The sequence below is a fragment of the Saimiri boliviensis genome, chromosome X (assembly GCF_048565385.1).
Source record: "Saimiri boliviensis isolate mSaiBol1 chromosome X, mSaiBol1.pri, whole genome shotgun sequence".
In the NCBI taxonomy this organism is placed as follows: domain Eukaryota; kingdom Metazoa; phylum Chordata; class Mammalia; order Primates; family Cebidae; genus Saimiri; species Saimiri boliviensis.
Window position 1 is genome coordinate 110,904,983 of NC_133470.1, and position 14,310 is coordinate 110,919,292.

General features: G+C 37.5%; 2 pseudogenes; both read left to right on the forward strand.

Moving 5' to 3' along the window:
- The first annotated feature begins 535 nt into the window (after positions 1-535).
- Positions 536-1,263, forward strand: LOC101035796 (large ribosomal subunit protein uL30-like; annotated as a pseudogene).
- Positions 1,264-13,197: 11,934 nt separating this feature from the next.
- LOC101035479 (filamin-binding LIM protein 1 pseudogene) lies at positions 13,198-14,310 on the forward strand (annotated as a pseudogene).

Consider the following 14,310-nt stretch of genomic DNA (forward strand, 5'->3'; position numbering starts at 1 on the left):
CTCAAATGCTATTGTAACCAAATGCAAGTCCAGCTGCTCACTGCCTGAGAAGCCAATCACATAAGAGGTGAGGTGGGGTGAAAGGAAAGCAGCTTTATTAAAGACAAGCTGTTCAGAAATGTCTAGACACATGCCTCCAAAAAGACCATTTCAAATTTTAGTCTCCGTAAGGAGTTTAAGTAAGGAAACTTGGTATGAGAAACACACTTGAGGAGTGCGGGGTACAGGGACTACAGGTCTCATTCCAATTGTTATTTTGAGTTATTGTCCACCTGCAGTGCGAGCTGGTGCCATTTCAACAATGACTGAGTCATAGGTTTACTGCTTTGAGGTAATCTGTAGATGGGGAAGATTCTACAGTTGAGTTTCTATGCTTGGTTCACTTGAAGATTAGCCCCTGGAACTTCTAAGCAAGCACATAATTAGATAAAGCAGCACAGTGAAAGGAGTGTCCAGTGGGAAGGGAGGGAACCAAAGAATTTAAAAAAGAAAAAAAGTTGTAAAATTTATTTTGGCCCTTATTCTGGCTGGAACCATGGAGGGTGTAGAAGAGAAGAAGATGGTTCCTGCTGTGCCAGAACCCTTAATAAAAAGTGAAGAAATTTCCAGATCAAGCACCTGGAAAGAAGTTTGCCAAAAAGATGTTTTGAAGGCAAGGAGGAAACTTATCTATGAAAAAGCAAAGCACTGTCACAAGGAATATAGGCAGATGCACAGAACTGAAATTCAAATGGCAAGGATGGCAAGGAAAGCTGGAGACTTCTATGTACCTGCAGAACCCAAATTGGTGTTTGTCATCAGGATCAGAGGTATCAATGGTGTGAGCCTAAAGGTCTGAAAGGTGTTGCAGCTTCTTCGCCTTCATCAATCCTTCAATGGAACCTTTGTGAAGCTCAACAAGGCTTCAATTAACATGTTGAGGAGTGCAGAGCCATATATTGCATGGGGGTACCCAAATCTGAAGTCAGTAAATGAACTAATCTATATATGTGGTTATGGCAAAATCAAAAAGAAGCGAATTGCTTTGACAGATAACACTGTGATTGCTCGATCTCTTGGAAAATATAGCATCATCTGCATGGAGGATCGGATTCATGAGATCTATACTGTTAGAAAATGCTTCAAAGAAGCAAATAACTTCCTGTGGACCTTCAAATTATCTTCTCCACGAGGCGGAATGAAGAAAAAGACCATCCATTTTGTAGAAGGTGGAGATGCTGGCAACAGGATCAGATCAACAGGCTTATTAGAAGAATGAAATAAGGTGTCTACCATGATTATTTTTCTAAGCTGATCAGTGAATAAACAGTACCTGCTCTCAGTTGAAAAATAAAATTTATTTTGAAGTTAAGCTACTTGGTTACAATACAAATAATATCTTTAAAGCTAATTTTGGCTCCTCAAATTAAAAAAAAAAAAGCTGACTGTATGGTAAGCACAAAATTTACATTTATATGCAGATATGAGGAAAGCAAGAGAATCTGCTGTGAAAGGTGAATATTTCAGAAATATTTGAAGTATGCCTATTTCAAAGTTATGCTGATAACCTGTCAATCTTGAAACACAGATCGCCTGTAACTAAAGCACTTCACCTGAGTCAGGTCAATTTTAGAGAATAAGGTATTCTTTTCTTAGTTTATTAGGCCTCATTTATTGCTTCTTGTACAAAATGTTCCACAAGAAAAATAACACTGATGACCAGGCAACAGCATTTCATAAGTGTCTCTGACATTAATCAGTGCGCTTGAATCCAAGGAGCTATTATTTTAGACACATTTAAATCCTGATTGCATTTTATCCTGCCTTGGCAATGTTCGCAATGTGATCTTCATTAGAATGTATTTTAAGCTTTCACATGCTGGCATGGTCATTATTTGTATCCTGCACCGTGAGCAGTAAATCATGTGGAAAGTACCTAGATGCAGAGTTCCAGGGTCCAAAATTTGCCTTCTTTTAGTTTTCATTTTTTTTACTTTTCTCATGAACTAAAAAGAGGCTCAGAATATAACTATTTCTGAGAAATAAGCACATTAACAAGAATCTCAGATTCCTACCATTTTTAAATCAATTTGAAGATTTCTACCCTGCTCCTTTAGTGCCTTCACTTTAGTGGGTCAACAAAAAGTAGTCTGAGTATATCCACATTATCTTGGTTCATGCCAGAACTTTGCAGAATTACTTCTACTGCTTTGAGTACTTTGAGAAAATGCTAAAGGGCCTGATGTCCTGAAGTTCTTCCTACCACCTCCACATGTGCATCCCTGACCTGGAAGCTCTTTTAATTGATTTCAGAAAGGGACAGGAGCCCTCATGCTTATTGTATTCCCCTTAGTAGTATAGAGCTCTAATATAAGAAGCCAACTATGGTGCATTTTCCAGTTAAAAATATGTGAATTAGGTCAAGTTTGTCATCCAGACCTCACTTCTCATAGCATGTACCCTTTTTCTCTGCTTACCATTTTTTCTTTATCTACGGAATATTTTACAGTGTCACATAATGTTGAAAATCATGGCATTTAGAATCAGAGACTTCAGTTTATGGAGGCCATAGGCTCTTGGACCCCCAAAAGTTTACTAAAAAGTCACTTGTGTGAAAGGAAACTATCTTGGGGCTCCAAAATCACTAAGCTAAAGAAAAAAATCAGGCTGGAAACTGCTTCAGGCAATCTTACATCCCATTCTATTCATTTCACCCCTGTGCTCACTGCATAAATGCATATCTGATTGTCTCCTTTGGAGAGGTTAATCAGAAACTCAAAAGAATCCATTTGCCTCTTATCTACCTATGATCTGGAAGCCCCCTCCTCCCTTTGAGTTGTCCTGCCTTTCCAGACCTAAACAATGTTCATCTTACATATGTTGAATGATGTCTCATGTCTCCCTAAAATGTATAAAACCAAACTGTGTTCTGACCTTTTGGACACATGGCCTTAAGACCTCCTGTGGCTGTGTCACAGGCACTTGTCCTCAACCTTGGCAAAATAAACTTTCTAAATTAACTGAGATCGGTCTCAGATTTTGGGGGTTCATACTTGTATGAGGCATGTTGATGAATAGGACAAAAGAAATGTAAATTTATTTAAGGTGTAGACATGAGAGTCTTCAGAATGAAGATCCAACTTTCCACTAAGTAACGGAAGCTTGTATATCATCTTGAAATTGCAGAAAGAATGTAAACTAAAAGTATGTCAAAAAACAGGTTTTAGTGGCAAGGCAAGTTATAGGAGGAAGAAAGGAAGAGGCTTGGCTGGATGAACATGAAGCTCCTCTCAGAGGCAATAGATGGTAAATGTTTCTTTTCAGGTTTATTAAGATGTGAGACTCTCAGTCTTTCCTGGATCTAGGAAAGATGTGGAAAGCAGGGGTATGGCTTCATCAATGGAGTCTCTACATATGCACATTTTTCCTACCAGAAAACAGCTGTACAAGGCCACTTTTGGTTGCTGGCCAATTGGCAGCCATTTCAAAATACGTCAAAGAAATATATTTTGGGGTACAATGTTTTAATTTCCTTCAAGTTTGAATACTAGTTCCCCACTTATAAGCTTATGACCTAAAGCAGTGGTTTTTAACAAGCTAATTTTTTACATTGCCCCACTCCTCAACGGGGCTGCGAGTATATTTGGCATTATCTAGTATATATCCATCAGTGTTCTCTAGAAAGACACAACTAATAGGAGATATAGATATATATATATATATATATATATTTATATATATATATATATAATCTCCCTTTCATATATATATGAAAGGGAGATTATTAAGGAGCACTGACTCATACACTCACAAGGTAAAGTCCCACAATAGGCCATCTGCAAGCTGAGGAGCAAGGAAGTCAGTCCTAGTCCCTAAACCTCAAAAGTAGGGAAGCAGATAGTGCAGACTACAGTCTGTGGCCTAAGGCTGGAGAGCCCTTGGAAAACCACTGGTGTAGGTCTAAGAGTCTAAAAGTTGAAGAACTTGGATTCTGATATTTGAGGGCAGGAAGTATCCAGCACAGGAGAAACACGAAGGCTGGAAGACTCAGCTAGTCTGCTCTTCCATCTTCTCCTGTCTGCTTAATAATAAAGCTTTCTGGATACATGTTACTTCAAACATGTAGGATTAATACATAGTTGGCAACAGTCTACCTTATTCAAAGCTTCTACTGGGATAAACCTCAATTCCTTTATTCAGGAAAAGATACTTTTTTTTTATATGTAACATAGTTAAGTTTATTACAAACATTATTTCTTAAGACTTATTGTATAAGTGCTCCTTTTCAAGTATTACCACTTAATAGTGTTTATCTACAATGTAACATTAGGTAAATCAATGATAAATGTATATAATGCAATACACTGTGCCACTTCTCCCTACCCTGTGTTAAGGTGTATATGAACAAAATTAAGAAAAAAACAACTATTATAACTGAAACAAGACTATGAACATCACAGATGCATGTCTGAGTAGACAAACAGCATTTCCCCTTAACATGAAGGTCATTTTGTCAAAGACACTCCTATACCTTTAGGCTAGCATTGTTTTTAGCAGCAGCTAATCTTCAGGACAAGATCAAAAATTTCAAGTGAAAAAGACAATGAGTTACTCTGAGAAAACATCAATCCACATTACTAATAAAAGAAGAAAACTGCTGGTGTCACCTTAACATAAAATTGGGTGTGTTCCCTTTCAATATGTGATTTAGCTCATTTATGTGATGACAGCAAAGCTTTGGAGTTCTGTGGCACATCAATGAGATGGACTAATTTGTTGAGAAACCTATTTAATACTTAAATTGCAACAATACAATAACTAGAAAAAGGTCAGTGCCTTCTGGGCTTTAAACCCCATTAATTTCCATTTGTTTTTCAAAATAAAGATGCAATTAAATCTATGCTTCTGCAACAATAGTGCAATAAAGTATCTGCCATGCTGACAGCTGATTAGATTGTACCCACCCAGACTGAGGGTGAGTCTGTCTTTCCCAGTCCATTGACTCAAATGTTTATCTCCTTTGGCAACACCTTCACAGACACACCCAGGAACAATACTTTGCCTTCTTCAATCCAACCTAGTTGACACTCAAAGCTATCACATCTGGAGATATTTTTAGTTGTCATGAATATACATGGGCTTTTGACTCTGGGCCTAACTCTTGGATAAAGGAATGTGGTGACCTTGGGCAGATTACTATAGTCTCTGATCCTCACATTTTTTGAAGGTCAAACAAACAAATTTTAAAATATCTTAATCAATGTCTGCTACATGATAGGCACTTGATAAATGTTCAGTTTCTTTCCTGTTTCCAACAGTCTACTCATATCTATCCTTTTCCAAGGGAGACTAGACAAATTAATATTGTTTTCTAGATTGCCCTACTCTACAAAAATAAATAAATAAATAATAATAATAATAGATCATATCGGGGAGATGATGGTCTAGATAATACAGAGGGCTGCAAATCCTCATTGTGCTTAGACTGGAAAAATATCTCTGCTACCCTTGAGTATATGTCGCCCTGTATTAAGTATAAGGATGATGTAGAGATTCCACCTTAGAACAGTCACAGAATGAAGATTAGAAAAGCAACTTAGTGGTTACAAAACAAAATTTTTAAATAGAATAAACAGGTTTAGAGACTTTGGCAATAGGGTTAAACACATTATTGTGAAATATCTGATTTTGATTTTGTTTTCTGTATTATATACACACATACATACAGATACAAGTACAGGTTGATGGCTCTGAATATGAAAATCCAAAATCCAAAACTTTTTGAGTGCTGACATGACATTTAAAGGAAATGCTCTTTGGAGTATTTCAGATTTCAGATTTCCAGATTAAGGATATTGAACCTTTAAGTATAATATAAATATTCCAAAATCTGGCACAATCTTAAATTTGAGCACTTCTCATTCCAAGCATTTTAAATAAGGGATACTCAACTTGTATATACACATGCATACATACACACATATACATGTATGTACATATGTATACATGTATATAAAACCATGATGTAAATTCACTTATTTTGTGGTAAAAAATTTTGAAAAACACTACATTATATTCAGATTTTAGGGTGTGGTTTTTGTTTCTAACAGGATGTATTCACAATGTGTTATTCAAATGTCTTACCTAGTCAGTCCCCTTTGTGGTCACTGCCATCAAATTCTAGCATGACCAGCCAACATTGGAGTAGCTCAGTCTGTGACTATAAAAACACACTGTAAGTGTTTCAGTGTAAAGGATTATATATTTATTTTTGGTGCCCTACTTGCCTATGATAATACTCTAAATAAAGCAAGCCATTAATAAATGTTTATTTTATTTCAGGAAGTAGTAAAATAACAGGTGAAACACTACTCTGATGCCTTCAGAACCATGTCCTACCACCTGCAGAAAAACTTATATGAAGCCTTAACAGATTTTAAAAAAAAAAAATCTTCCTTTTAATTTCCATTTTCTCTTCTGGAATGGTTAATAATTGGTAGACCAGGGATATAACCCAAAATGGTGCCTCTATATATCAGATATTTTTTTGAAACAGGTTCACATTCTGTCTCCCAGGCTGAAATACAGTGGCATGATCATGGCTTCCTGTAGCCTTAACTTCCCTGTGCTCAGGTCATCCTCCCACCTCAGCCTCCCAAGCAGTTGGGACCACAGGCATGCACCACCACACCTGGCTAATTTTTCTATTTTTTGTAGAGCCTGGGTTTCACCATGCTGCCCATGCTGGTCTCAAACTCTTGAGCTCATGTGATCTACCTCCCAAAGTGTTGCAATTACAGGCATGAGCCACAGTGCCCAGCCTAGATATCAGATTTTAATAGGATAGAGAAATGTGACCCAGATGATAGTATGCATAACTAAAGCAAGGGATACAATGACTAAATTTGAATGACTAAGACCAAAAAAATGCTATTTAATGAGAAAATGTCAACCTGAAATGGAATAATAACCTAAAAGGAGATCTCCAGCAACATGTCAATATTAATGATATAAATAACAAGCTGGTATATACCACAAGTCTGGATTGCAGGGGTTGATGGTTTGCCTTTGTTTCCCCACCCAAATATCATCTCCATTTGTAATCCCCACATGTCAAGGGAGGGACCTGGTAGGAGGTCACTGGATCATTGGGGCAGTTTCCCCCATGATATTCTTGTGATAGTAAGGGAGTTCTCATGAGATCTGATGTGTTTTAAAAGTGGCAGTTTCCCCTACATTGTCTCTCTCTCTCTCCTGCTTTCATGTAAGATGTGCCTTGCTTCCCCTTCGCCTTCCTCCATGATTGTATGTTTCCTGAAGCCTCCCCAGTCATATGAAACTGTGAGTCAATTAAACCTCCTTTCTTTATAAATTACTCAGTCTCAGGTAGCATCTTTATAGCAGTGTGAAAACAGACTAATACAGGGAGAAAATGTTTTAAATGATAAATCGGAATCCCTATGAATTATCACAGACTGGTAAATGGCAAATGAAATCTAAGAAGATAAATTATAATAGGAAAGTATAAGGTCCTGTATTTGGATACAAAAAGCCAACCATACAAGTACAAAAAGGGAAAGACATGACTTCACAACAATGCATATATTTTAAAAAGGAAAAAAGAAAAAGTGAAAAAAGAAAATAAAAAGATTTGGATATTTTAGCTTAAAATGAATTCAAAATAAGTCCACACTTAAAATTTGAATTATAATAGGTTATAATGCTAGGTTATAATTTATGTAATTACAACCATAGTATTTTAAACAAAGGAGTTGCCAATCTTTCACAGACCATAACTGAGCATAGACTCAGTTCTGTGAGCCATAACATAAAAGTTTGTTTATATGAAAGCAGTCAAACAAATGAGAGAATTTGAAACCATTTTATACGAAGAACAGGTAAAAAAAGCTAGAAATGGTCAATCTGAAAAAGAGAAGCCAATGGATGGATATTCAAATTCCTTATGTAAAACTCCCAAAGAAGAAATTGGAACTGTTGGGAGAAAGTTACCACACATCAACTTTCAGCTCAGTGAAGTTTACCAAATAGAGGGAAAATCTTTGCTGTCTATGGAGACTGTTAAGTTCCTGGGTAAAAAGAAAGAGTATTCACTTGGAAACCAAACAATAACTTTTCAGGAATATTGCAAATTGGATTAAAGTATTGAAATATGTTACTGTACGATGACCTTTCAGGTCCTTTTCAAACTTCAAAGTAAATAATTTTTAAAATAATTACTATATATACTATACATTATTTTGTAACTTTAGGATTATGCTTAGATGTTTTTAAGAGAAAATGTAAACTCCACAGGATTATAAATCCTTAAACATTTTAAATAATATATATTAGCTGACACTGCTTTGGCATCAGGCAAACTTAAAACTTATAGTAATATAGATGTGTATTTTTAACTAGGAATAACTATAGCAACCCCAAGATAAATGTCAAGTACTTACATTAATACTAATATGTCACTGATGTTAAGAGATTAAAAGGGACAAAATTCAGTCTATTTTCAAAATATCTGTATAGTTTTTTTTCACATATATAAAAAACTAAATGTATGTCAGATTATTTTTTCACTGTTTATTTTGGTGTTGGATAAATGCGACCTGAATTCCCAACTTCAGACTGATCTGCTGGGAGCAAATTTAAGACAGTTGTAGACATCCAGATGTTCTATTTGTTTGGTGGCTGGCAAACAGCCTCTTTAGTTCAAATACTGCCCACATTCACAGAATGGTTTGTTGATTATAAATAAAAATCCCATTAGGACTACCCCTAATAAGATGATAGTGTTTAGATTATTCAATCATTAAAACAACAAAAACAATATGTAAATCACCAAAACGTTGGATTACCAAAGTATTGCTGAATTTTTGACATTTGTTTACAAATTCCCCTGTGAACAGGCTCTTTCTTATCATTTGTTTGCTTTGGCAGGCCACTTATCAAAACAGAGTCTCAAAAAGCATCCCAAATAAAATGACCGTTTCCACTAATCACATCGTCAATGGTATTAATCATTCTTACATTTCTAACCACCTTTATCACTGCTTCTGGGAAAGCGACTTTACAGCATCTAGGCAGTAATGGATCCTTTAATGTATCATAGCACAGTTTGGCACACAAAACCATAGTGTAACGTCCAATCATCACGAAACATTAATCCTTAAAATATTAGTTGGTCAGAATAAAATATTTATCCACAATAGTGTACATATGAATATCTGAATTAATGATTTCCAGAAGGTAAGTATTTTGTGCAGTTTAAAGCCACAGCTATAAATATCAAAAGACAACAGAAAATGGTAGCAATATGTGAACACGAATGTCCCAATATATTGCTTTTATTTTGGTAATCGTATGCATATTTGCATTTAAATAATTTTTAAAGGTAAAAAAGATAATCCTACAATATCATATGTTGTCTGTTTTGCTATAGAAGTCAATCACATTTTCAAATATTCTTTTAGTCACTTTCTCATCATTATTAGTGGACAGTATTAGTTCTATTTTGACCTTATAATGTATCACAGAATATTACAAGTACAAACAACAAGGATGAGGAGAAAATGAATATTATGTGCATTTGTAAAACGCCACAGCAATTATTCATTTGTTTACTTGGTCACCTTTTCTCTGGCCAGGAGAAGCTAGGGCCTTAAGCTTCACAGAAAATTGGTCTTTCATTTTACATATATGAGAGACCATATGCCGCACGCACACACCTATACACATTCATAAATTTTTTTAATCAATCATAAAGCATTCAACCTGTAAAACCAAACTGCAGAAAAAAAAAAAAAGGTGAGCTACTCATTCCAATTTAGTAATGAATGTCATATTCTTTTGAAAGTGAGGAATATAACAAAGGGCCATAGTGTGACTTTTTTTCCCAAATAAAAATATGTTTCTGGGTTCTTTAAATATAATCTTAGCTCAAAGTAGCTCTAGAAAGCATTCAAGTATTCCCAGCGATGAAATATGATAATATGTTATTTCTTTACCATTGTTTTAGCTAGTTATGCACTTCATTATTATGATAAGGAAATTAAATCAACATATTCATGCTGTTTTTCTTACAAAGACAAAAGGAACTCCAGTTTGAATCATTGCCAACTTGTCCTTTTTGAGGAGAAATCTCATTACAGAATCTTCACTTTCAGTGCTCACAATCAATCTTTTACTTATAACAAATTAGGGGAGAAGTGGCTTTTCTCATTTGAGACTTGTTTCTACATGTCTAAATATTGAGCTATTCAGGGTCCTGATAAACTCCACAAAAAAGAGCTGAAGGCCTTAGACACATGTAAGACCTTTGTGTATGTGGTTTTTAAGAATCAGCTTATTTAATTTAAAGCTCTGTGTCTCTGATAATAGGTTATTAGAGGTTTCTGTATTTTGTAATAATTTTATAATTTGTTCTAAGTCCTTTAGTTATTTTTCCCATGAAATCTGTAATCAACTTAATCCTGCAATGAAAAATGTTAGGGTATGTCGTTCACTGAATATAAAATATGAACTGCAGTCAACACAAAGTAAGTTAAGAACTCAATGCCTCCATCAAAACTAGCATGAAGCGTTCATTAAGTGTATGAATGTCTTTCTCACATTGCATCACTCTCATACTGACTACTCTTCTGCCTCTCACTTCCACCTTTTATACTCCTTGTGATGACACTGCACCAATCCAGATTATCCAGAATAATCTCCCTATTTTAAGGTTAGCTGACTAGCAATCTTAATTCTTCCTTGCCATGTGAAATAACATATTCATGTTTTCCAGGGATTAGAATACGTACATCTTCAAAGACCATTTTTCTGCATACCACACCTGCCAATAACTACATGGGTGAGCTTAGAAATGGATCCTTTCACAGCAGCGACTTCAAATGAGCTCCCAGGCATGGTTTATGACTTGAGTGCAGCTTTGTGACAGACCCTGAAGAAGAGGTCCCAGCTAAGCTGTACCCACATTCCTCACCCACAGAAACCGAGATAATAAATGTGCATTATGTTAACTGCAAAATTCTGTAATTTGTTACACAGCAATAGATAACCAATACAGTACTTAAAACTAAATTACTGTTTTTATTTGTACATTTTCCCTAGGTCTTATTTTTGCATCCATTTAATTAAAAATAAATGTACCTTATTGATTTCAGGTTGTGGAAATTACAGGTTACATTTAAGTTATTCAAACCAATAGTTAGAATGATCAATTATCATAGTGCTTATAATGAAAAGCTCCAATGTACTACTCTCACATAGTAATTAAATCAACAATAAAAATCACTCTTCTTTTAGTTACATACTGATCCTTATAATATGATTACAGTATAGAAAGATGATCAGTCAGAAAAAATGCATGGTAGCCTAGCCACACCACAATGCTTATAATTATAGATAAATTGTAGTACATTCAACTGAAATTTTAGCTGCTGGAATCAAATTAATGTGTTGCTAGTTACATTTTCACTTTCTCAGAAATTAAGGATGTTTTCTCTTTTTTATAAACAGGGAACACCAAGAGATAAAATTACCATGAAAACTAAAAAGCTGATTTATCTTGTAACATTTTTGGTATATTCAATGGGTGATACGTATACCAATTGATCTGTAACTGACTCACTCCCTTGGTTAAACAATGGAAATAATAAGTGAAGCTAATTGCCCTAGATAGAACAGAACTCAAGATTCTTTAGCACTATGTTCCTCTCAGCCAAATGAACATTGTTTTCTTTTAACAAATCTTGGAAATTAACAAGCTTTGCCATTCACTAGTGAGAAACTATAAATTTGTACATGTCCATATATATGTATTTTTTGGTAACTATTCAGAGACTGCCTATTTAATGCCATTCAGCTGGGTTTCACTGTTACTTCTGAGTAAGGAAGAATAATACAAATGGATTCATAAACTGAAACTGGTACAGTGCTAAGCATGTTTTCTTATATTAATTAATACTCCTATTCAGTAGGTATAATTATTCCCATTTTATAGATGAGGAAATTGAGTCAGGGAAAGAATAAGCAACTTGCTTAATATCACATAGCTAGCAAGTGCCAGTGCTAGGATTCAAATTCTGTTTATCCCCTATGCTACACAAAAGTTCCAAGAGTTTCAGTAGTCTTAATTGTTCTAAAATTCAGATGTCTAAGTAGAAGAACTATATGTTATGGATTGAATTGTGTTCCCCCAAAAAATTCATGTTGAAGGCCAGGTGCAGTGGCTCACGCCTGTAATCCCAGCACTTTCAGAGGCCGAGGCTGGTGGATCATGAGGTCAAGAGATTGAGACCATTCTGGCCAACATGGTGAAACCCCGTCTCTACTAAAAATACAAAAATTACCTGAGAGTGGTGGCATGCACCTGTAGTACCAGCTACTCAGGAGGCTGAGGCAGGAGAATTGCTTGAACCTGTGAGGCGGAGGTTGCAGTGAGCCGAGATGGCGCCACTGCACTCCAGCCTGGCAACAGAGTGAGACTCTGTCTTAAAAAAAAAAAAAAAAAAAAAAAAAAAAAAAAAAAAATCATGAAGTTCTAAATTCCAGTACTTCTGAATGTGACCTTAATTTGTTAAAATGAGCTCACAAAGGTGGCCCCCAATCCAATATGACTGCTGTTCTTATAAACAGCAGAAATTTGGACAGAGGCAGACACACACAGGGGAAACAATGTGAAGAGACACAGGAACAAGACAGCCATCCAAACACCCAGGAAAAAGGCCTAGAACAGATTATCCCACATAGCCTTCAGAAACAACCCTGCCAATATCTTCGTTTCAGGTTTCTAGCCTTCAGAACTGTGAGGCTAAATTCCTGTTGTTTAAGCCACCCAGTCTGTGGTACTTTGTTAAGGCAGCCCTAGCAAACTAATATGACGAGCATTACTTTTTTTCTAGATGGTAATAAAAGTGTGGAAATTTCTCTGAGAAGATTCTATTTGGCTGTCAAATGCTGGGCCTGTTTTCTAGTGAATGTTTAAGTTTTTTTTCCAGTTGGTTGTTTCGTGCATTATTTTATCGAAACAAATGAAGCAGTGGTTCAAATATGCAACCTCCACTTACCAAGTCAAGGTGGTCGAATCCTATGGATGGCGTGTCGAATCGGAGCTTCCTGGGACAGGCGGACTAGAGGCGCTGGTCTGAACATCCGGGACTTCGGCCCTTCCAGGAGCATCAGATCCCAGCTAAACCAGGAGCTGAAGCCATGGCCTCAAAGCCTGAGAAGAGAGTGGCATTGTCTGTTTTTATCGCCTTGGCACCCATGCGCCTCCATGTAACTGTGGCCGAGGAAGTGAGCCGGGCGGTTTGTGAGGTCTGGTATGGCCTCCCGTGGAAGGCCCCTGCCCCCATGAAAGCACCAGGGGCTGACTTGGCAGGGAGGCCCAGCCTCTGGAAACCCGCTAGCAGGGCTGCAGCCACACTGCCAGCGGCACCTCTGCAGCTCTCAAATGGAGGATGTTCACCCTCTCCTCCTGTTCTGGATGACGAGGGCGGGCTTCCTGACCTGGACTTCCTCCTGCCCCATCCACCACCCCCTCAGGTGCTCCTGCCTTCTGAAGAGGAGGCACCTGCTCTAATAGGAGCCTCCCTCATTGCAGACGTAGAGCAGCCACACCTGCCCCTGACCCCACTCCCACCTGGGCCCCAGTCCAGACTGGTTCTAGTTCCCTCAGGCTGGTGGAGGAAGAGCTTCCGCTTTCCCCAGCAGAGCCTGTTGAGAGAGCGGCATCCACAGACATCTGTGCCTTCTGCCACAAAACCATGTTCCCCCGGAGAGCTGGCTGTGGTGGCCGTGAAGAAGCAAAACCATCTGCGGTGCTTCACGTGCCACACCTGTAGCTGCCAGCTGGCTGGGCAGAGCTTCTACTAGAAGGATGGGCGAGTCCTCTGCGAACCCTGCTACCAGGACACACTGGAGAAGTGTGGCAAGTGTGGGGAGGTGGTCTGGGAGCACTTCATCAGGACCCTGGGCCTAGCCTTCGACCCCTCCTGCTTCATGTGTGTGACCTCTGCCCGGTGCATTGAGAATGAGAGCTTTGCCCTGGGAAGCCAGAACAAGGTGTACTGCCTGGATGACTTCTGCAGAAAATTTGCCCTAGTATGCAGCATCTGTGAGAGTCCCATTATTTCTTGGGATGTTAAAGATGCCTTCAAAATCAAGTGCATGGGAAAAAAACTTCCAGGAAAATTGTTACAGATGTGAGGACTGCAAGATCTTCCTGTCTGTGGAGCCTAAGGACCAAGGCTGCTACCCCTGGACAACTGTCTCTTCTGCAAGCAGTGCCACATGAAGCAAAGTGCTACCGGGTGCTGCTGA